Source organism: Cannabis sativa, chromosome X (genome assembly GCF_029168945.1).
Source record: "Cannabis sativa cultivar Pink pepper isolate KNU-18-1 chromosome X, ASM2916894v1, whole genome shotgun sequence".
Taxonomy (NCBI): Eukaryota; Viridiplantae; Streptophyta; class Magnoliopsida; order Rosales; family Cannabaceae; genus Cannabis; species Cannabis sativa.
The window spans coordinates 63,182,043-63,204,240 of record NC_083610.1 but is presented as its reverse complement, the minus strand read 5'-3'; positions in this window follow the sequence as shown (position 1 = coordinate 63,204,240).

Below are 22,198 nucleotides of genomic sequence, written 5' to 3'. Positions count from 1 at the left end.
AAATTGCAAAAAGTGAGGCCCAAATCCACCTGTATAGGGCCGGCCACTTTTATAGGAATTTACCTCTGACATTTTCATTATTTTAATGCCAAATAATTCAAACCTAACCCTAGTGGAATGCTATAAATAGATAGTGAAGGCTTCAGGAAAATTACACTTTTCTTCTGACACTTCTGATTCAGAAAAACCTGAGCCTTCGCTCTCCCTATCTTTGGCCGAACCCACTCTCTCTTTCTTCTTCCTTAAATTTCAAAATTCTTAGTGTATGAGTAGTGCCCACACACAGCAAGTGATACCTCAACCATAGTGAGGAAGATCGTGATGAAAGACTTTCCGCAAGAAGGAGTTTCAGCATCAAAGATTCAGAGAAAGAGATCCAGGTTCAGATATTGATAATGCTCTGCTACAGAAAGGAATCAAGGGCTAGATATCTGAACGGAAGGATTCATATAATTCCGCTGCACCCAATGTAAGGTTTCCTAAACTTTATATGTGTTTATTTCATCGTTTTAGAAAGTTCATATTTAGGGTGTTAGTAAACATACTTGTGAGTAGATCTAAGATCCTGGTAAAATAATTTCCAACAATAGGATCAAAGCAATTTTCGTCATATCAATCATGACTAAAACCATCAATGGTCACATATACAAATATAGCTAAATGACATAGATCAATCATGGATGTGTAGCATGGAAATTACATGTAATGTGAAGCGAACATGCCTATTTCCAACTGGTCCTCCTTAAACCAAAGTGAGGTCAGACTTAAACATAACAAAACAGAGTGAATGAACTGAAAATTTTATTTCTGATTAGAAAATAACCAAATACATAAATGTCTCAAACAAACATAAAGTAAAGAAAATACAACCTCCCACTAAATCATGATATCCTCAAGCAATACTACACTCATATGAGCAGTGTGCCCATGAAATACCTTGGGTGGTAATCCTTTTGTGGGAGAATCCGCTCTCATGGAGTTTGTCCCAATGTTCTCTATGGATATATGTCCACTCTGCACTCTTTCTTTAACAACTATGAACTTTATGTCAATATGTTTTGACTTGGATGAGCTCCTATTGTTATTGGAATATAGCACTGCTAATTTATTGTTACAAAATATCTTGAGTGGTCTTTCTACATTCTCCAAAATACGCAGCCTAGTGACAAAGTTTCTCAGCCATATTCCCTTATTTGATGCCTTATAACATGCTACGAATTCTGCTGCCATAGTGGATGAAGCTATAAGTGTCTGTTTGACACTTTTCCAGGATATAGCTCCTCCAGCAAACAGAAAAATATAGCCTGATGTAGACCTTCTGCTATCTTGGCATCTCGCGAAATCAGAATCAGAATACCCTACGACCTCCAAATGATCTGACTTCTTGTATGTGAGCATGTAATCTTTTGTTCTCTGAAGATACCTTGTAACTCTCTTGGCTGCTATCCAATGGTCCATACCGGGGTTGCTTAAATATCTGCCTAACATCCCAACAATGTACGCAATATCTGGATGCGTACATACCTGAAGATACATTAGACTCCCAACAGCTGATGCATAGGGAATCTTTTTCATTTCCTGAATTTCAAGGCTGCTTTTAGGGCATTGACTAAGACTAAATTTGTCTCCTTTAGCAACAGGGGTGTCACCTGGTCTACAATCTTGCATGCCAAACCTTTTGAGTACTTTATCGATATAGCTCTTTTGTGATAATCTAAGAATACCTCGAGAACGTTCTCGATGTATCTAAATTCCTAAAACAAAAGAGGCGCCACCAAGATCTTTCATCTCAAATTGCTTAGATAAAATCTCTTGGTTTCATGCAATGAGCCTATATCATTAGTGGCAAGCAATATGTCATCGACATATAGAACCAGAAATATGTATTTACTCCCACTGAACTTATGATATACACAACCATCAATAATATTCATCTCAAAACCAAATGAGATAATTACTTGATGAAACTTGTGATACCATTGACGAGAAGCTTGCTTGAGAGTCCATAGATGGATTTCTTTAATTTGCAAACCATATTCTTTGGGTCACCAACCACAAAGTTTTCTGGTTGCTCCATATAAATTGTCTCATCAATGTCGCCATTGAGAAACGTCATTTTAACATCCATCTAATGTAACTCAACGTCAAAGTGAGCGACAAGTGCCAATATTATCCTAAAAGAGTCTTTCGATGAAACTGGAGAGAAAGTCTCTGTATAATCAATGCCTTCTTTCTAAGTATAGCCTTTTTCTACAAGACGTGCCTTAAACCTCACCACATTACCATATTCATCATTCTTGGTTTTAAATATCCATCTACAACCAATTGGTTTTACACCTTCTGGTAAAGGGACAACTTCCTAAACCTTATTGTCTTGCATAGACTTATTCTCTTCATTCATGACATCATTCCACTTTTGAGAGTTAAAACTTTTCATGGCCTGATGCAAGTTGATTGGATCATCTTCATTCCATTTTCATCCTCATGTTCTTGAAGAAATACAAAATAATCATCTGAAATAGCATTTCTTCTCTCTCTCTCTCTCTCTCTCTCTCTCTCTCTCTCTTGTGGACCTCCTTAATGACTCTTGTTCTTAAGGGTGTTGAATTTGTCCTTCTGGAACAATAACCCCATCCTCATTTGGGAGTTGTTCAACATTGTCTTGTTGAGGTTCCAGATTTATTTCTTAATCAATGACAGGTGTAGAAGCCTAAACATTGTCTAAAATGATAGTAGGAACTGAGTTTGAATTCAATTCCTCCTCAAAAGCAATGTCTCTAACCTTATTTCTCCCCCCAAATTCAACATCCTCAAAAAATGTTGCAGTTCCCGTCTCAAAAATATTTCTGACAATGGGATCATAAAACTTATAGCCCCTAGATTGCTCAGAATAACCAATAAAGTAGCTGCTAACTGTTTTGGAGTCCAATTTATTTTCATGTGGCTTATAAGGCCTTGCCTTAGCTGGACATTCCCAAATGTGGAAATACTTTAGACTAGGCTTTCGAACGGTCCAAAGCTCATTAGGTTTCTATGCAATTGCTTTAGTTGGTACTCTATTCAGAATGTAAGCTGTTGTCTTTAATGCTTCTCCCCAAAGGGACTCAGGTAAGGTAGAATAAGTGATCATGCTCCTTACCATATCCTTAAGAGTCCTATTTTGTGTCTCAGCAACACCATTCATGCTAGGTGATCCTGACATGGTGTACTGTGGGACAATACCACATTCCTCTAGGAATTTAGCAAATAGTCCTGCACTTTGAGCCATCATATCTACTGTAGTACTCACCACCACGATCAGATTTGACGTTCTTAATCCTTTTGTTGAGTTGATTATCAACTTCAGCTTTGTAAGCTTTGAACACGTCCACAGACTGAGATTTTTCATGAATGAGATATAGGTACCCATAATGAATGATATAAAATATTGTTGACCATTCCAAGATGCCGTTGGGAATGGCCCACAAATATCTGTGTGAATCAATTCTAAGACTTCTGAAGCTCTATTGGCACCTAATCTCTTACTTTTGGTCTAAGACTTCTAAGACCCAGACTCGGACCCAGACCCGGACCCAGACCGAAGACTCGGGACCCGGGACCCAGATCCGAGACCTGGGACCCCGACCCAGACCCTAACCCTGACCCTGACTCGGACCCAGACCCGAGATCCGGACCCGGGACCCAGACCCGGACTTCGACCCTGACACGGGACCCGGACCCAAACCAGGACACTGTTGGAATTATTTTACCAGGATCTTAGATCTACTCACAAGTATGTTGATTAACATCCTAAATATGAACTTCTAAAACGATTATAAGTAAACACATATAAAGTATGAGAAACCTTACATTGGGTGCAGCGGAATAATATGTCTCCTTCCACTCAGATCTCTAACCCTTGTATCCTTTCTGTCGCAGAGTATTATCAAGATCTGAGCCCGAATGTCCTTCTTTGTTGAATCTGGATTCTTCACAATCTTCCACACTATGATTGAGGTACTACTTGCTGTGTGTGGGCACTACTCTATCACTTAGGGATTTCGAAACAAAGAAGAAGAAGAAAGAGAGAGAGTGGCGGCTCAGGAATTTTCTCTGAAAGGAATGAGATGCAATTGTGTGTTGTTTCCTAAAGCCATTACTTTCTATATATAGACTACCACATAGGGTTAGGGTTGAATTACTTGGCATTAAAATAACAAAAAAATTAAATGATAAACCTATGCATGTGGCTGGCCTTGGGTTAAGGAAAAAGGCCTCACTTTTGCAACTTTCCTGATTTATCATTTCTGTATCCCATTTTCTCAAAACTGCCAATTTTCACATTCAACCATTTAAATGTCAATTTTAACTATTTAATAACTATAATTAATTATTAAATAATATTGTCATTTATTATATTTATTAATTAGACTAACCAAAGTCTCTTAATTAACAAATATACCCTATAAACTCTTTCTTTACAGTTTCGCCCTTAATAAGTGATAAATTCACAAATAGACATAGTCTAACTTGAGAATTATAATTGATTAATTAAAACCAATTAAATGAGTCTTACAAGTAGTATTGTCTCAACTAGTGTGGGGACCATGGGCCTATATATCTGAGCTTCCAATAAGCAGATCAAGAATTTACCTCTTAAATTCACTGACTTATTAATTCTTCGTTGAATCCACGCATAGAACTTAGAATTGCACTCTCAGCTATATAGAACGCTCTATATGTTCCACCATATAGACACGCTATTAATTATCCATTGTTATAATCCTAATTTGATCAATGATCCTCTATATAGATGATCTACACTGTAAAGGGATTAAATTACCGTAACACCCTACAACGCATTTTATCCTTAAAATACTTAACCCCGTATAAATGATATTTTAGCTAAGTGAAATGAGTACTCCACCATTTATTTTTGTTTGGTTAAGCTCGAAGGAAATCATCCTTTACTTTCTATTCGCCATATAGAAGCTATAGATTCCATATTTATGTTAGCGCTCCCACTCAATTGCACTACCGTGTTCCCAAAATGTACGTATCACCCTGACCCAAAAGTAGGCTTAACTAACAAATCAAAGAACACGAATAACACTCTTGAGATTGAACCTAATCATATCAGGATTAAGATCATTTGATCTAGGATCAACTAGGTGATATTAAATTGAATAGATATTACGGTAAGTTTAATAAATCTATGTCAAAGTTCAATATCGGTCCATTCTGATGCATACTTCATGCATCACACCCAAGCTTTACTTTAACCAATGCTCTGGAAAGAACATAGCATTTCTCCAAATGCAAGTAAACTCCGTTGTAGATTGTCATATCAGTAAAACCCCAGTGTTCTGATAAATCTAGGAATCTTTAATCACATAGTCATGTTTACTTTCCACTGTGTTGACAACACAATAAACAGGATCAAGTATGTGAAAAGGGTTTGGATGAATTTATAAATCAAATAGACAAATAATTGATAAGGTGAACCAAAACATACACAAATGAATGAAAAATACTTCTGTTTCTTTATTGATATTGAATAATCTGGATTACATTGAAATGGAGTTTTATTTAGGGCATAAAACCCAACAAACTCCCACTTGCACTAATATAAAACTAATCAGTACATATCAATTAATCCTAAATTCTGACGGTGCTTTTCGAATGCAGTCCCTGCCAAGACTTTGGTGAATGGATCAGCTAGGTTATTCTTTGTGTCCACTTTCTCCACCAGTACATCCCCTCTTGCCACATATTCTCTGATGATGTGATACTTCCTTTCTATATGCTTGCTCCTTTTGTGGCTTCGAGGCTCCTTACTGTTGGCTATGGCTCCAGTGTTATCACAAAGCAAAACTAGAGGCTTTTCCATTCCATGCACGACACCGAGCCCAGTGAAGAACTTTCTGAGCCAGACAAGTTCTTTGTCAGCCTCAGCAGCAGCTATGTATTCTGCCTCCATGGTAGAGTTTGAAATCGCGGTTTGTTTAGCACTTCTCCAAACCACTGCTCCACCCCCAAGAGTAAATACCATCCCAGATGTAGATTTCCTGTCATTAAGACATGCTTGGAAATCTGAGTCGGTATAGCCTACGGGATTTAAAGCACCACCCTTGTAGACTAACACAAATTGCCTTGTACTTTTCAAGTACTTCAAGATATGCTTAACATCAGTCCAATGTTCCTGTCCTGGATTTGTCTGATACCTGCTCACGATTCCTACAGCATAATAGATGTCAGGTCTAGTGCATAACATTGCATACATTAGACTGCCAACTGCAGAAGCATAAGGAACTCTTCTCATGTCCTCTATCTCTTGAGGATCAGTGGGACACTGTTCCTTAGATAGACGGATACCATATGTAGAAGGCATAGTCGCCCCTTTAGTGTTGGTCATTGAGAATCTCTCTAAAACTTTATCAATGTAAGTTGTTTGAGAGAGAGCAAGGGATCTGTTCTTCCGGTTTCTGATAATCTGAATACCGAGAACATAGGCAGCCTCACCCAAATCTTTCATTTCGAATTGAGTGTCTAACCATTCCTTGATGTCAGTCATTTTCTTGATATTGTTGCCAATGATCAAAATGTCGTCAACATAAAGGACCAGGAATACTACTACTTGGTCTTCCTTGAGTTGGTAAACACAAGGTTCATCTTCATTCTGAAAAAGTTGTAGGTCTTGATGATTGTTGGGTTTTATGCCCTAAATAAAACTCTATTTCAATGTAATCCAGATTATTCAATATCAATAAAGTAACAGAAGTATTTTTCATTCATTTGTGTATGTTTTGGTTCACTTAATCAATTGTTTGTCTATTTGATTTATAAATTCATCCAAACCCCTTTCACATACTTGATCATGTTTATTGTGTTGTCAACACAGTGGAAAGTAAACATGACTATGTGAATAAAGTATTCCTAGATTTATCAGAACACTGGGTTTTACTGATATGACAATCTACAACAGAGTTTACTTGCATTTGGAGAAATGCTATGTTCTTTCCAGAACATTGGTTAAAGTAAAGCTCAGGTTGGATGCATGGAGTATGCATTGGAATGGACCGATATTGAACTTTGAAATAGATTTATGAAACTTACCGTAAATATCTATTCAATTCAATATCACTAAGTTGATCCTAGATCACATGATCGAAATCCTGATATGGTTAGGCTCAATCTCAAGAGTGTTATTCGTGTTCTTTGATTTGTTAGTTAAGCCTATTTTTTGGTCAGGGTAATACATACATTTTGGGAACACGGTAGTACGATTGAGTGGGAGCGCTAACATAAATATGGAATCTATAGCTTCTATCTGGCGAATAGTAAGCAAAGGGTGATTTCCTTCGAGCTTAACCAAACGAGATAAATGATTGAGTACTCATTTCACTTAGTTGAAATATCATTTATACAGGGTTAAGTGTTTTAAGGATAAAATACATTGTAGGGTGTTACGGTAATTTAGTCCCTTTACAGTGTAAATCATCCATATAGAGGATCATTGATCACATTAGGATTATAACAATGGATAACTAATGATGTGTCTATATGGTGGAACATATAGAGCATTCTATATACTGAGAGTGCAATTCTGAGTTCTATGCGTGGATTCAACGAAGAATTAATAAGTCAGTGAATTTAAGTAGTAAATTCTAGATCTGCTTATTGGAAGCTCGGATATATAGACCCATGGTCCCCCCACTAGTTGAGATAATATTACTTGTAAGACTCATTTAATTGATTTTAATTAATCAATTATAATTCTCAAGATAGACTGTGTCTATTTGAGAATTTATCACTTATTAAGGGCAAAACAGTAAATAGAGATTTTGAAGGGCATATTTATTAATTAGGAAACTTTAATTAGTTTTATTATTAATAAAATAAATGACAATATATTATTTGATAATTAATTTTAATTATTAAATAATTAGATTTGACATTTATGTGGTTGAACAATGGAATTGGCAGTTTTTGACAAAACAGGAAACTATCAATGTAGGAAAAGGAAAGTTGGAAAAGTGGCAAGCCTTGTTTCCACAATGCCTAGGCCGGCCACTCAAGCTTCCTTTTCTCTTTGATTTTTCCAATTTTAAATGTCAATTAATTCAACCATAGCCCTGGGTGGTCTTCTATAAATAGAAGGCAAAGGCTTCAGTTTTGTACAACACATTATTCTGACAGAATTTTCTCACTCAAAACTCTCTCTGAGCCGCCACCCTCTCTCTCTCTGTTCCTTCACTGTTTCGAAATCTATAAGTGTTAGAGTAGTGCCCACACACATCAAGTAATATCTCAATCATAGTGAGGAAGGCTGTGTAGAATTCAGAAACTACAAAGAAGGACTATCAGGCACAGATCTTGATTATACTCTGCTACAGAAAGGAATCAAGGGTTAGACATCTGAGTGGGAGGAGACATATATTCCGCTGCACCCAATGTAAGATTTCTGATACTTTTATGTGTTTAATTTTCCATCGTTTTAGAAGTTCATATTTAGGTTGTTAAATCAACATACTTGTGAGTATATCTAAGTTCCTGGTAAAATAACTTCCAACAATGATTTCATCAAACCTTCTATTCCAGGAGCGAGAAGCTTGCTTAAGTCCATAAATAGACCTATTAAGTTTGCAAACTTTCTTTTCCTGCCCTGGAAGAACATAGCCTTCTGGTTGCTCCATGTAGATGGTTTCTTCAAGAACCCCATTAAGGAAGGTTGTCTTGACATCCATTTGCCAGATTTCATAGTCGAAAGCGGCTGCGATGGAGAGAAGAATTCGGAATGATTTGAGCATGGCGTCTGGACTAAAAGTTTCCTCATAGTCCACACCTTTTCTTTGGGTGTAACCCTTGGCGACCAGTCTAGCTTTAAAAGTTTCAACTTCGCCTCCAGCGCCTCTTTTCTTCTTGTAGACCCATTTACATCCGATTGGACGATAGTCATCGGGTGCGTCTACATATTCCCAGACTTTGTTCTTTTTCATGGAATCCATCTCTGAATCCATGCCGGCTGACCATCGTTTCTGTTCTGGACTTGCCATTGCCTGTTTATAGGTTAATGGGTCGTCTTCAATACCGTCACCAATGACCATATAGATTTCACCATCCAAGCCATAACGAGACGGTTTTGTAGAAACCCTCCCACTACGACGAGGAGCGGTGATCTTCTGAACAAGAACTTTGGTAGTAGTTTCCTCAGTTGCTTCGACTGAGGGAGTGGGATTATCCTCTTCTTGAGTTGAAGAGGATGGAACATTAGAAGGACTTATATCTGCAAGCATTTCCTCCAATACTACTTTACTTTGTGGTTTGAAATTCTTAATATAGTCATCTTCAAGGAAAGTGGCGTTTGTGGAAACAAACACTTTATCATCCTTGCGACTATAAAATAGTCCACCCCTAGTCTTTTTAGAATTTTCGACAAACATGCAAACCTCAGTTCGTTTTTCAAGTTTGCCATCTTTCTTTCTTAAGACATGAGCAGGTCATCCCCAGATTCTATAATGGCGTAAACTAGGTGTACGACCATTCCATAGTTCAAAAGTGTCTTAGGGACTGATTTAGATGGAACAACATTTAAAATGTTGGTTGCCATCTTAATTGCATATCCCAAGAAGGACGTAGGTAGAGTTGAGTAGCTAAGCATGGACCTAACCATTTCCAAAAGCGTGCGTTTTCTTCTTTCTGCAACTCCATTTTGCTGTGGAGTGCTAGAGGCAGTTAATTGGGATTCAATGCCAAGTTCGATCAAATGATCTTTGAACTACATATCCATATATTCTCCACCCCTATCAGTTCGCAAGATCTTTAACGTTTTACCCAATTGGTTTTGAGCCAGTCCAAGAAATTCCTGAAACTTTTCAAACGTTTTAGATTTCTTATGCATAAGGTAAATATGACCATATCTAGAGTAATCGTCAATGAAAGTGACAAAGTACTCATAACCACCTCTAGCTTTGACATTCAGTGGTCCACATAGATCTGAATGTACTATGCCTAGTGGTTCTTTGGCACGCTCTCCCTTTGCAGAGAAAGAACGTTTGGTCATCTTTCCTTCTAGGCAAGACTCGCAAATAGGTAATTCACCTAAGATGACATAAACGTAAATGCCATAGATATGTTTCATTATCATTATCGATCTTTTGCTTTTTGTGGTTTCTAGGTTTAGCTACTTTAAAAAGTTCGTAATGTAGGGCAAATGGTTCGTCTGGTCTAAGAACATAAAGCCCCTGTTCCATGGATGCAACACAAATATGAATGTCATTTCGAGAAATGGTAGAACCAGAACTCGAAAAATCTAATTTGTATTGTTGCAATTGTAAGCATGAAACATAAATCAAGTTTCTACTGAAATTTGGAATGTATAAGACATTGTCTAATTCCAAAATTTTGTTTTGAAACTTGAGTTTGGCTTTTTCTCTAGCTCTAACCGATACCATTTCGCCATTACCAACCTCAAGTTTCAACTCTCCGGATTTCAAATAATTCCATTTTTCAAGCAATTGCAATGAACAACTTACATGGTTTGTAGACCTAGAATCAAGAATCGAAATGGATTTATCATTCTCTAAAACACATGATTCAAAGACTAAAGCATCACTGCTTAATCGTTTTCGAATTATTATTCTTGCTGGTTCTTTCTGTTGAGGAAGTGGAATCACTTTCTCTTATCTTCTCAACTGAGCTTGAATTAGTAGGATTTATGGAGCTATGAACTATTTGCTCTTCAGAGTGAACAATTCCCAGCTTATCTGCTTTCTGGAATTTCATGTTCATCATGAGCACATGTGAAGTATTACTCTGACCAGGAGTCTTATTCATTTCTTCAAGTTCATTCCAAAAGGCAATTTCTAGATGAGTGTTGGGATGTGGGTTGTACATTTCGGCACTACAAATATCAATAAACAGAAGTAAGATTTGGTTCAAAAACTCATACACAAGTTCAGAAAATAACAAGAAATCAGATATGTTAGCAAAAATACTAAAAACCTAACATATTTATTTTCCAAGGTTTCCAACATAATGAAATACAGTGTCCCGGTAGGCGAGAGTCAAAGATAACATTATTTGAATAGAGTAGTCAGCTCATCTAAAATAAAACCATTTTAGCAACCTTTTATTCGATCAAAATGAGAATCCAACGTTGTCCCGGTAGGCGAGAGTCAAGGTTATTCTCATTTTATGAGCTTCCACCATTGTTTCATGTTTTATAAGTTTATCTCTAAGTAGTCACCGTAGGGGAGAGTCTAATAGAGACGAAAACTTACAAAACACTTATCAAATGAGATCTTACGGTGTTAAATACTTTAAACGAATAACCATCCATAAGGGGGACGAAGTCTAGCGTCTCGAGGTTATATTGAAAATATTTAACTATTGTAAGACCAACAATGGAGATCGAATGTCTTTTGATTAAAGCTCATTATTTAAAATAAATATGTATTTTATTTAATCATTTATTTTAATCTATATTTTAATAATGAAAATTACAAATTAAAGTTGGTTAAAAAATTCCAACTTCAATTAAATTTTCAATTAGTTAATTTTCGAAAAATAAATTCGAAATTAAATAAATAATTAAAATATAATAAAATAAAATTTGAAAAATATCTTATTTAAGTTGTTTAGAAGAATCTAAAATATCCAAGTTAAATAATTTTCAAATTATAATTTAATTAAATATTAAAATTAAGTTATAACCACTTAATTTAAAAAAAAAATATTCCATTTTAAGTTTATCCATATTTAAAGAAAATATCACCTTAAAAATATCTAAAGAATCTTCAATAACCAATTCCTAGAATGCTTCAACTTAATTTTGAAAGATATCAAATTCAAGTTGATCCAAAATTAGTTAAAATAACTAATTTACAACTTAAATTAAAATTAAAAAAAAATATATTCAAAATTTAGGTTGATAAAAAAAAATTAGTTAGAAATAACCAATTTTTAACTTAAACAGGAATATCTAAATTTAAGCTTCAGAAGAATCTAATTAGTTAAAATTCTATATTTGATTAAATACAAGAAAAAAAAACATATAGTTTATCTAGAAATAAATTCTTTAAACTAAGTGTGTTTTTCTTAAATTAATTTCAAAATATGCGAATAGAAAAATTAAATTCCATTTACTTTGAAATTAATTATGTTGCTAATCAATTTTATTAGGTTAAACTAATTTAATTAACCTAGCACAGTTATCCAAATCAAGCAAATGGGCATTCACAATTGGGGTAGTTCATGTGAGGGGGAGCTGGGTTCAGTATGTCGTACCCACTTCTATTGGCCACCAACTCTCACATAAGGCCCATAAGAGAGGAATTTAACCTTAAAATGAACAACTGTTATTAATTGAATAGTCCCAAAAACTAAATGGGCCTAAATAAAATCTATCAAGATGTGACATTTTATTTAACAACAACAACCTATATGTATCTATAACAAAAGTAAACATATAGGCTCACACAGGCACACAGATTTGGATGGATCCTATCATGTTACTAGGTCATACACAGATGAAAGAAGAATGTAAAATTTACCTGTTACAAATTATTTACTTGACCTATTGACAATTGAACCATGAGTTAAAATCAGATCATTGGATCTGTCAACAAGTTAACCATGGCAATTTAGATCAAGCAATAATAGGTTTTATAAAACTTACACACAAGCTAAAACACATACTCCTGCAACAAGTTAGATTGGATAGTTGGATGTAGGATTTATTTAATTTTAAATTAATTAATAAAAAGAATTCGAAAAAAAAATTAAATAAAAAAAGTATTTTCGATTTAAAAAAAAATTAAAATTAAACCTACAATTTTGAAAAATTAGGTTTCAACTAACCTAAATATCATTTCAAAAAATTGCTAACCACCTTTTAAATTTCATGTTATTTTATAAATTAAATATTCAATAAAATAAAATGATAAATACATACCATTTTCTGATTTTATAATTTAATTTAAGTAAAAATAACAAAATTTAAAAGTTGGCAAAAATATCTTATTTCTAAAAATACCATGATTGTAGTAATCTTATTTTAAATCTAAAAAAGGTCAAATTACTTAAAATAGAATATTTTATAAAAAGAATTTAATATCTGACCTTAGATTTAAAATTAAGATAAAATAATCAAATTTTAAAAAATAAGAAAAAAGGTAAGCAAAAAAGGATTTTTACCTATTTTCAAATTCAAATTACACTAATATCTAAAATTAATTTTTTTAAAAAATAATTTATTTCTGATAATTAGATTTGAAATATGAAAAATAAAAATCAAAATACAAAACTACACAAAAAATCGGAAGTTAATTCCATGAAATAGCATGAAAAATCAAAGAAAACGAAAAAATTAGAGAGCTGTACGGATGGTATGCACAGCATACCACCCGCGCGCGCTCAAGGGGGATATGGGCCGAGCATCCTCGGCGCTGGAGGCTGCAACCAGCCTATTCCGCGCGCGTGAGGGTGTGTCACCACCCCTAACTTTTTTAAATCTTCAAAAAATCATTACTAATTCAAATAAAATCGAAATCGAGTTCTGTAAAAAATTAAATTGCTTAATTTTTTCCATACTATCCAATAAAAATAATTCCTGAAACGAAAATTCAATTATTTTTCCCAGAATTTCACAAACATCAATCAATCATCAATACAACACACAAAATAACATGATACCATCCAAATAAAAAACAAATCGTTTTAAGTCCAAATTTCTTGCAAGCAAATCAATTACCATGGCTCTGGTGCCAGTTGTTGAAATTATTTTACCAGGATCTTAGATCTACTCACAAGTATGTTGATTAACATCCTAAATATGAACTTCTAAAACAACACATATAAAGTATGAGAAACTTTACATTGGGTGCAGCGGAATAATATGTCTCCTTCCACTCAGATCTCTAACCATTGTATCCTTTCTGTCGCAGAGTATTATCAAGATCTGAGCCCGAATGTCCTTCTTTGTTGAATCTGGATTCTTCACAATCTTCCACACTATGATTGAGGTACTACTTGTTGTGTGTGGGCACTACTCTATCACTTAGGGATTTTGAAACAAAGAAGAAGAAGAAAGAGAGAGAGTGGCGGCTCAGGAATTTTCTCTGAAAGGAATGAGATGCAATTGTGTGTTGTTTCCTGAAGCCATTACTTTCTATTTATAGAATACCACATAGGGTTAGGGTTGAATTACTTGGCATTAAAATAATGAAAAAAATTAAATGATAAAACCTATGCATGTGGCCGGCCTTGGCTTGTGGAAAAAGGCCTCACTTTTGCAACTTTCCTGTTTTATCATTTCTGTATCCCATTTTCTCAAAACTGCCAATTTTCACATTCAACCATTTAAATGTCAATTTTAACTATTTAATAACTATAATTAATTATTAAATAATATTGTCATTTATTATATTTATTAATTAGACTAACCAAAGTCTCTTAATTAACAAATATACCCTATAAACTCTTTCTTTACAGTTTCGCCCTTAATAAGTGATAAATTCACAAATAGACATAGTCTAACTTGAGAATTATAATTGATTAATTAAAACCAATTAAATGAGTCTTACAAGTAGTCTTGTCTCAACTAGTGTGGGGACCATGGGCCTATATATCTGAGCTTCCAATAAGCAGATCAAGAATTTACCTCTTAAATTCATTGACTTATTAATTCTTCGTTGAATCCACGCATAGAACTTAGAATTGCACTCTCAGCTATATAGAACGCTCTATATGTTCCACCATATAGACACTCTATTAATTATCCATTGTTATAATCCTAATTTGATCAATGATCCTCTATATAGATGATCTACACTGTAAAGGGATTAAATTACCGTAACACCCTGCAATGTATTTTATCCTTAAAACACTTAACCCCGTACAAATGATATTTCAGCTAAGTGAAATGAGTACTCCACCATTTATTTTCTTTTGGTTAAGCTAGAAGGAAATCATCCTTTACTTTCTATTCGCCAAATAGAATCTATAGATTCCATATTTATGTTAGCGCTCCCCTCAATTGCACTACCGTGTTCCCAAAATGTACATATCACCCGGACCCAAAAGTAGGCTTAACTAACAAATTAAAGAACACGAATAACACTCTTGAGATTGAACCTAATCATATCAGGATTAAGATCATTTGATCTAGGATGAACTAGGTGATATTGAATTGAATAGATATTACGGTAAGTTTAATAAATCTATGTCAAAGTTCAATATCGGTCCATTCTGATGCATACTCCATGCATCCAACCCAAGTTTTACTTTAACTAATGCTCTGGAAAGAACATAGCATTTCTCCAAATGCAAGTAAACTCTGTTGTAGATTGTCATATCAGTAAAACCCCAGTGTTCTGATAAATCTAGGAATCTTTAATCACATAGTCATGTTTACTTTCCACTGTGCTGACAACACAATAAACAGGATCAAATATGTGAAAAGGGTTTGGATGAATTTATAAATCAAATAGACAAATAATTGATAAGGTGAACCAAAACATACACAAATGAATGAAAAATACTTTTGTTTCTTTATTGATATTGAATAATCCGGATTACATTGAAATGGAGTTTTATTTAGGGCATAAAACCCAACAGACACAGACTGGGACAAGAAACCCGGGACCTGGGGCCCAGACCTAGACCCAGGACCCGGGACCCAGACCTAGACTCGGGACCCGGACCCAGACCCGAACCCGGACCCTAACCCGGGTCCGAAACTCGGGACCCAAACTCGAGACAGGGACCCGGACCGGGACTGGGACCCAGACCTGGACCGGGACCGGGACCCGGACCTGGACCTGGACCGGGACCTGGACTCGGACCTGGACCCGAACCCGAGACCCGGGATCGGGACTCGGACCAGGACCCAGGACCCAGGACCCAGACCTTGACCCAGACCTGGACCCAAACCCGGACCCGAGACCCGGACCTGGACCCAGAACCCGGAACCCGAAACCCATAACCTGGACTTGGACCTGCACCCGAAACCGTACCCAGACTGAGACCCGAACCCAAACCCGAACCCGGACCCGAACACGGACTTGGACCCGGACCCAGACCTGGACCGAGACTGGGACCCGTACCCGGACCGAGACCTGAACCCAGACCCGGACCGGGATTCAGACTTGGACCTGGACCAGGACCCGTCCCAGACCCGAACTCGAACTCAAACTCAAACTCAGATCTTTACACAATCTATTAATACATGTCAATACCAAACATATTATTGTATTTAATAATAGTACAAAATTAAAATGGATATCAAATTATAAGTTAATATTAAAATTCTTAAAAAAAAAATAGTCGGGTCGGATTAGATCCGATCGGAATAAGTCGGGTTGCATCTAATCTGATCCGAGTATCTGATCTAGCAGGGCGGGGCGAGGCAGATCCTTACATGATCTGGATTAGGTCAGATCATAGCCGGATCAGATCCGACCCGACCCATTAACACTCCTATTTATCAAATACAAGCGGCATGGATTGGGTCTGAGCTTTTAAAAAATTTCATAAGTTAATTGTAAGCTATTTGCGACACTACAAATTATTCATAAATTTTCAAAAAATTATATAAATATATAATATTTCAATAATAATAATATATCATAAAAAACTCAGATCATAATTATTAAAGATCTAAAAACACAAAAATATACCAATATTAAATGTCAAAATACATATTTTATAAATTAGAAATATATTTTTTTTTCTTAAAAAAATAATAACATTTTTACCTATAGATTTATGACACTACTAAATAATGTCTCTTATGATATACGACATGTTAAAAATGTTCCTCAATATTATGCAGTTGTAGAAATGTGCCCCTTCTGTTACTTTTTATTAGGAGATTTTACAAAAATACTAGATTTTAAGGGCAGTTTTACAATTTTACTACTACACAGAAAATTTTACAAAAAAACTATCCACACCTTAATTTTTTTCTTTTATGCTATACACACCCCAAAAAACATACAAAGCCTCCATCTTCAACACCTACGGACCGAACTACGTACCAGACCAACACCAGAATAGTTGGAAAGCAACTATTTTTTTCAATGAGAACGTAAGTATTTAAAATTTCAATCCTATAACAATAACATAAAAAAATTACTAAAACAACAGTAAAACTACAAAATAAAACAACCAAATAAAATTACAAAAAAAAAACTACGTATAAAAAAATAATAAACACTAATCTAGGAGAAAAAAGAAACAGATTGATATTAAACATAAATTCTTATATATAAAATAAAATATTACTAAAAAAGATAAATATTTAAATAAAAAAAATACTTATTTATATATAAAGCAACGAAAAATATCCTAATATGGAAACCCATAAAATCCATTAATCAAGAAAATAAAAGAAAAATAGAGGTTTTCACTCCAAATACTGATATATTTATTGTAAATTCTTGAATAATCCAAAGGGAAATTTGACATTATATGCTTAAAATTAAATTATTCACTAAAAATATGCTAGCATATTTTACATCATGCAAAATATTCTCACACTATTTTTCTCATCCAATTTTACCCTTAAACAAATAAAAACCAAACATCCATCTCTCTCTCTCTCTCTCTCTCTCTCTCTCTCTCTCTCTCTCTCTCTCTCTCTCTCTCTCTCTCTCTCTGGCGTTAACCCCGACCTGGAACCCCTACCGTCGAACACACAAACCCAGAACCCTGGTCGCAAGGCCTAACCGTCATCTTCTCTCACGGCCTCTCTCGTTTTTTGCATTTTCTCCTTCTGGTTTACCAGTTTTTTTACGATATTTAGCGATGTATTTGCAATGATAGAACAAATCTGAGGTCAGAGATGCAGTTTAGTGATGATTTGCGATATTTAGTAATGTTTAGCCATGATATTCGCGATGTGTTTTGCGATATTGTGAATTAGAGACATTTTGAGATGTTTTCACGATTTCGCGATGTTTCGCGACATCGTCAAAAACCAAAAAAAAAATACAGAAAACAAGTGCTGATGTGAATTGGAGACATTTAGAGATGTTTCATGATTTCGCGATGTTTTGCGACATCATCAAAAACCAGAAAAAAAATGCAGAAAACAAGCGAGTGGGTTTCGTTGAAAGTGGTGCGATGGTCGTAGGTTGTCTTGGGTGCTTCTCGTGGGTCGTCGCGAGTCGTCATGGGTCTTCTTGGTCGTGGGTCGTCTTGGTCGGTCGGAGCTCGTGAACAGTCGGGGCTTGAAAAATTTGGGGCTGGAAATAACAGAGAGAGAGGGAGGGAAGTTAGACAGAGAGAGTGGGAGAAGAGAGTTTTTGAATTGTAAGGGTAATTTTGGATTTTAGGGTGTTTGGAGAATATTTAGAGTATTTATTTAAATGTGGTATATTAAAAGAATAATCTAAATTTTTAAGTATGTTTTATCAAATCACTTTGTCAAAATAATAATAATAATAATAATAATACAACGTAATATAACAGTCAAAATTGATAAAAAAAAATGACTTGATAAAAAAAACCCTAAAATTATTCATTGATGAATAAAAGAAAAGACAATTTTCCAGCAAAAAAAAAAATAAAATAAAATGAAAAAAAAAAAGAACACACTAGTTTATATATCGAGTGAGAAAAAATATTAGAGCAACAGTAATATTAGTGCAAAAATTGTGAAGATTTATATAAGAGTTATCTTAAAAAATAACAATAATTTAAATTAAAAATTAATAAATCTTTTAATTATTAATATTATTCAATTTTTTAAAATAAATATATAATTAAATATTATTATAATATGTATAATAATAACCACATGATCTAAAATCAATGATAAAAAATACTTCCCTACCGGTAAAAATTTTATGCTAAGTCCTACCATAATTTTGCCCCATATATATTATACACATATATAAGGCAATAATAATAAATTTGAACAAGTACTATTAGTACACCAAAATGAGATAATACACTAGAACCAACCTCCAAATATCAATCCTGGCTCAGCCTTAGTTTATAAGATTTCAAAGCACGGAGGACAGATTTATATTGACTTTTATATTTCATGGCTCACAAGGCAAATTAAGGATTTATTGCAATTAGGCAGAGCATTTTTCTTTTCTCTCTTAAACACGATATGGGAGGACTTAGCTTATTTGTGAGAATATATGAAATTTAAAATATAATATATATATATATATCATGATTCATGAAATGAGAATTTTCTGGCAAAAAGTTTGGGAAATAGATGACTTGGTCTGGAAGACAAAAATGAATTCATTAAACAAAATAAAAATATTAAGTATGGACTATTTCTTTTCTTTTTTATCATAGCATATGAAGATACAACTTGTAAACGAATCCGCGCGCGGTGTTACACAAAATATTTATAATATTTTTAGATTATAAAGTTTTTATATTGGATCACATCGGTACTATAATATAAAGGTTAATTAGTATTTTTTTCTCCATAATTTTGACATGTACCAAATCATGTTCCTGAACTTTTAAGGTAGTTAAAAATACCCCATGAACTATTGAGATTGTTGAATTTAAGGACTTTTATCCAATTTTAGTAAGAAAATTCTAACATTGATGAAAGTTCAGGAAGCATGATTTAGTACATGTTTAGGTTCGAGGTGTTATATTTTATAATATAATAAGTGCAGATTAAAATGTAGTAATACATATTATTATGTGAATAATATATATTAAGTGTTTGGTAAATAAATTGTGTAATATATAATTTATTAAACCTAAAGTTGTAACCTACACTTTGTAATATGAAGAGGAGTTACAAGATTAATTATTTTTGTAACTTCTTTAAGTCGATCATATTTTGTGTAATAAAAGAGATGTTACACAATTGATGATGGAATTCAAATGTTATGAAATATAGTTGTTACAAACTATATTAATACTCATTTATATGAGAGAAATGAGTGTTGTATATTTTGAATTCTAAGTGATCACCTATACATTATAAAAGGAGGTCTTTGGTGCTCATTTGAAAGAGAGATATTTTCTATCAAAAAAGCACTTTGCTAGAAAACCCTAAGGCTTGATAATTCCCAAAGTTATTTTCTAGAGAGTTCCCTTAGTGCTTAGAGATAGGGGGAAATAAGCTTTTGGACAAAGGTGTAATACCTTGTTCAAGTCATGGTGATCCCCACTAATCTACACTCAAGGTTGTAAGTGAGTATATATATATATATCTTCTCTTGCTATATATATTTATATTATATTACATGTGTTGTAATCTTCTCTTCTATCTTTCATATATATATATACAATATATATATATATAGTGTATATATGTATATTGTGTAACATATATTTAATCAATCTCTTTTATTGTCCTTTTATTATTTTTACAATTGAGTTGTATATATCTTGATTTTCTTCCATTGTAGTAATATCTCTAATAATCAAAAGCTTATCCCATTTCAATGGAAGATGAGATAAATCAAGGTTGTGAGAATACAAGGATAAGAGATTTGTGAAAACCATTCATGGATGAGCATGGTGGTGTATAATGTGATTTACTATTTTATATGATAGTAATATATATGATATATATGAGTTATATATATGACATATATGTGATTATGTGTTTGTATCATATTAATATATAGTAGTATATAATATGAAATTTGAATTTATATCATGTTATTATATGTATATGTATATGAGATATATAATGTATAGTATGAATATGAGATTATGTGTATTATGTATATGATGAGATATAATATAATATACATATATATTGTGAGATTAAATATGTAGAAATAATTATTTTCTATGTATATATATGAGACATGCATATATAGTATATATTATATATCATGCATGTATATTAAAGTGTATATAAATATTATATATGTGTGGGTATGTAACATATATAATTGTGTAATTAATATATATATTATGTGTATATGATATATGATATATAGATATATATGTTACATGTATATGAAATATGTAACATATGAATTTAATATTGATATTATGTGTATGGTTACATATGAGATGTTGATAAGTAACATACATATTATATTAGTTGGCATAGAATTATTATTTGAGAGTTATAATTCATGCATGTGAGTTATATATTAATTTTATTTTAATATATGAGTTACATAGCATGATAATAATGTTCATAGTAATTAAATTGTAATATCCCAGAAAATAAATAATATTTAAATGGACATATTTTATTAAATATGTAATTACTTGGAAAATGAAGTAGGATTATGATCTTACTTAGATGAATTTTTGAGAAATTATTTAAGTAAATATGTTATTTTGGGCCCGGTAATTGTGGAAATTTAGCTATGTGGTTAGCAATGTCACGACATTAAATGAAAGAATTATTTTGAGAATATCCCGGATTAAGTTAGAATTTTATTAGAATGTCGGAATGGGGAGTTAGTAAAATTACCAAAATGCCCCTAGGGTTTTCTTTAAAAAAAAAAAATGTGAGAGGGGTAAATTAGGAATTCAAGAAAATATTTTTTTTGACTTTCCCTCTTTTCTTTGCTGCTGCCCATTTTTATTTAAAAGGAAAGAAATTTTTTTTAAAAAAAAAAAAAAAAAAAAAAAAAAAAGAAAAGCTTTTTTTTTAAAAGGAAGAAGGAGTTTCCTTCCAAGTGAAGCAACCTTTTTTTTCTCCATCTTCTTCTCCTTTTTCCTTCGAGCAGCTGAACCAGCCTCAAGAGGGATTGGTTTGCTTCAGCCAACACCAATTTTCAGAGCTAAACTCCATCTCCAAGTTGACCTTGCACCCTAGGTAAGTTCACCCTTCTAGTCTTGGTGTTTTCTTAAGTTTTCAAGCTAGGTTTTGTTATTTTTTTGAAAATTTTCAAAGCTGTAGGTTTAGTGAGGGTGTAGGTTTGTTATCCAAGTTAAATATGGTTTGTTAATGCATGTTTGGATTGAATTCATGGCTGTTGGGATTGATTGGAGAGTGAGGAAGCTAAAAGAAACTTGATTTCTTCACTTGAGTATGTGATTTCAAGCTAGAGATTGAACCATTGTGTTTTGCAGCTTAGGTTATGTCATATGTATGTTAATAAACTGTTCTGGAAAGTTTGGATAGGTTTGGAAGGGTTTTGGATCGATTTTTGGTGAAAAGGAACTATTGTTCCTGGTCTGCCAGAACCGGTCGACCGGATGGGTTCTGGTATACCAGAACCGGTCGACCGGTTGCCTGCAGGGGAGAATTTCTTCG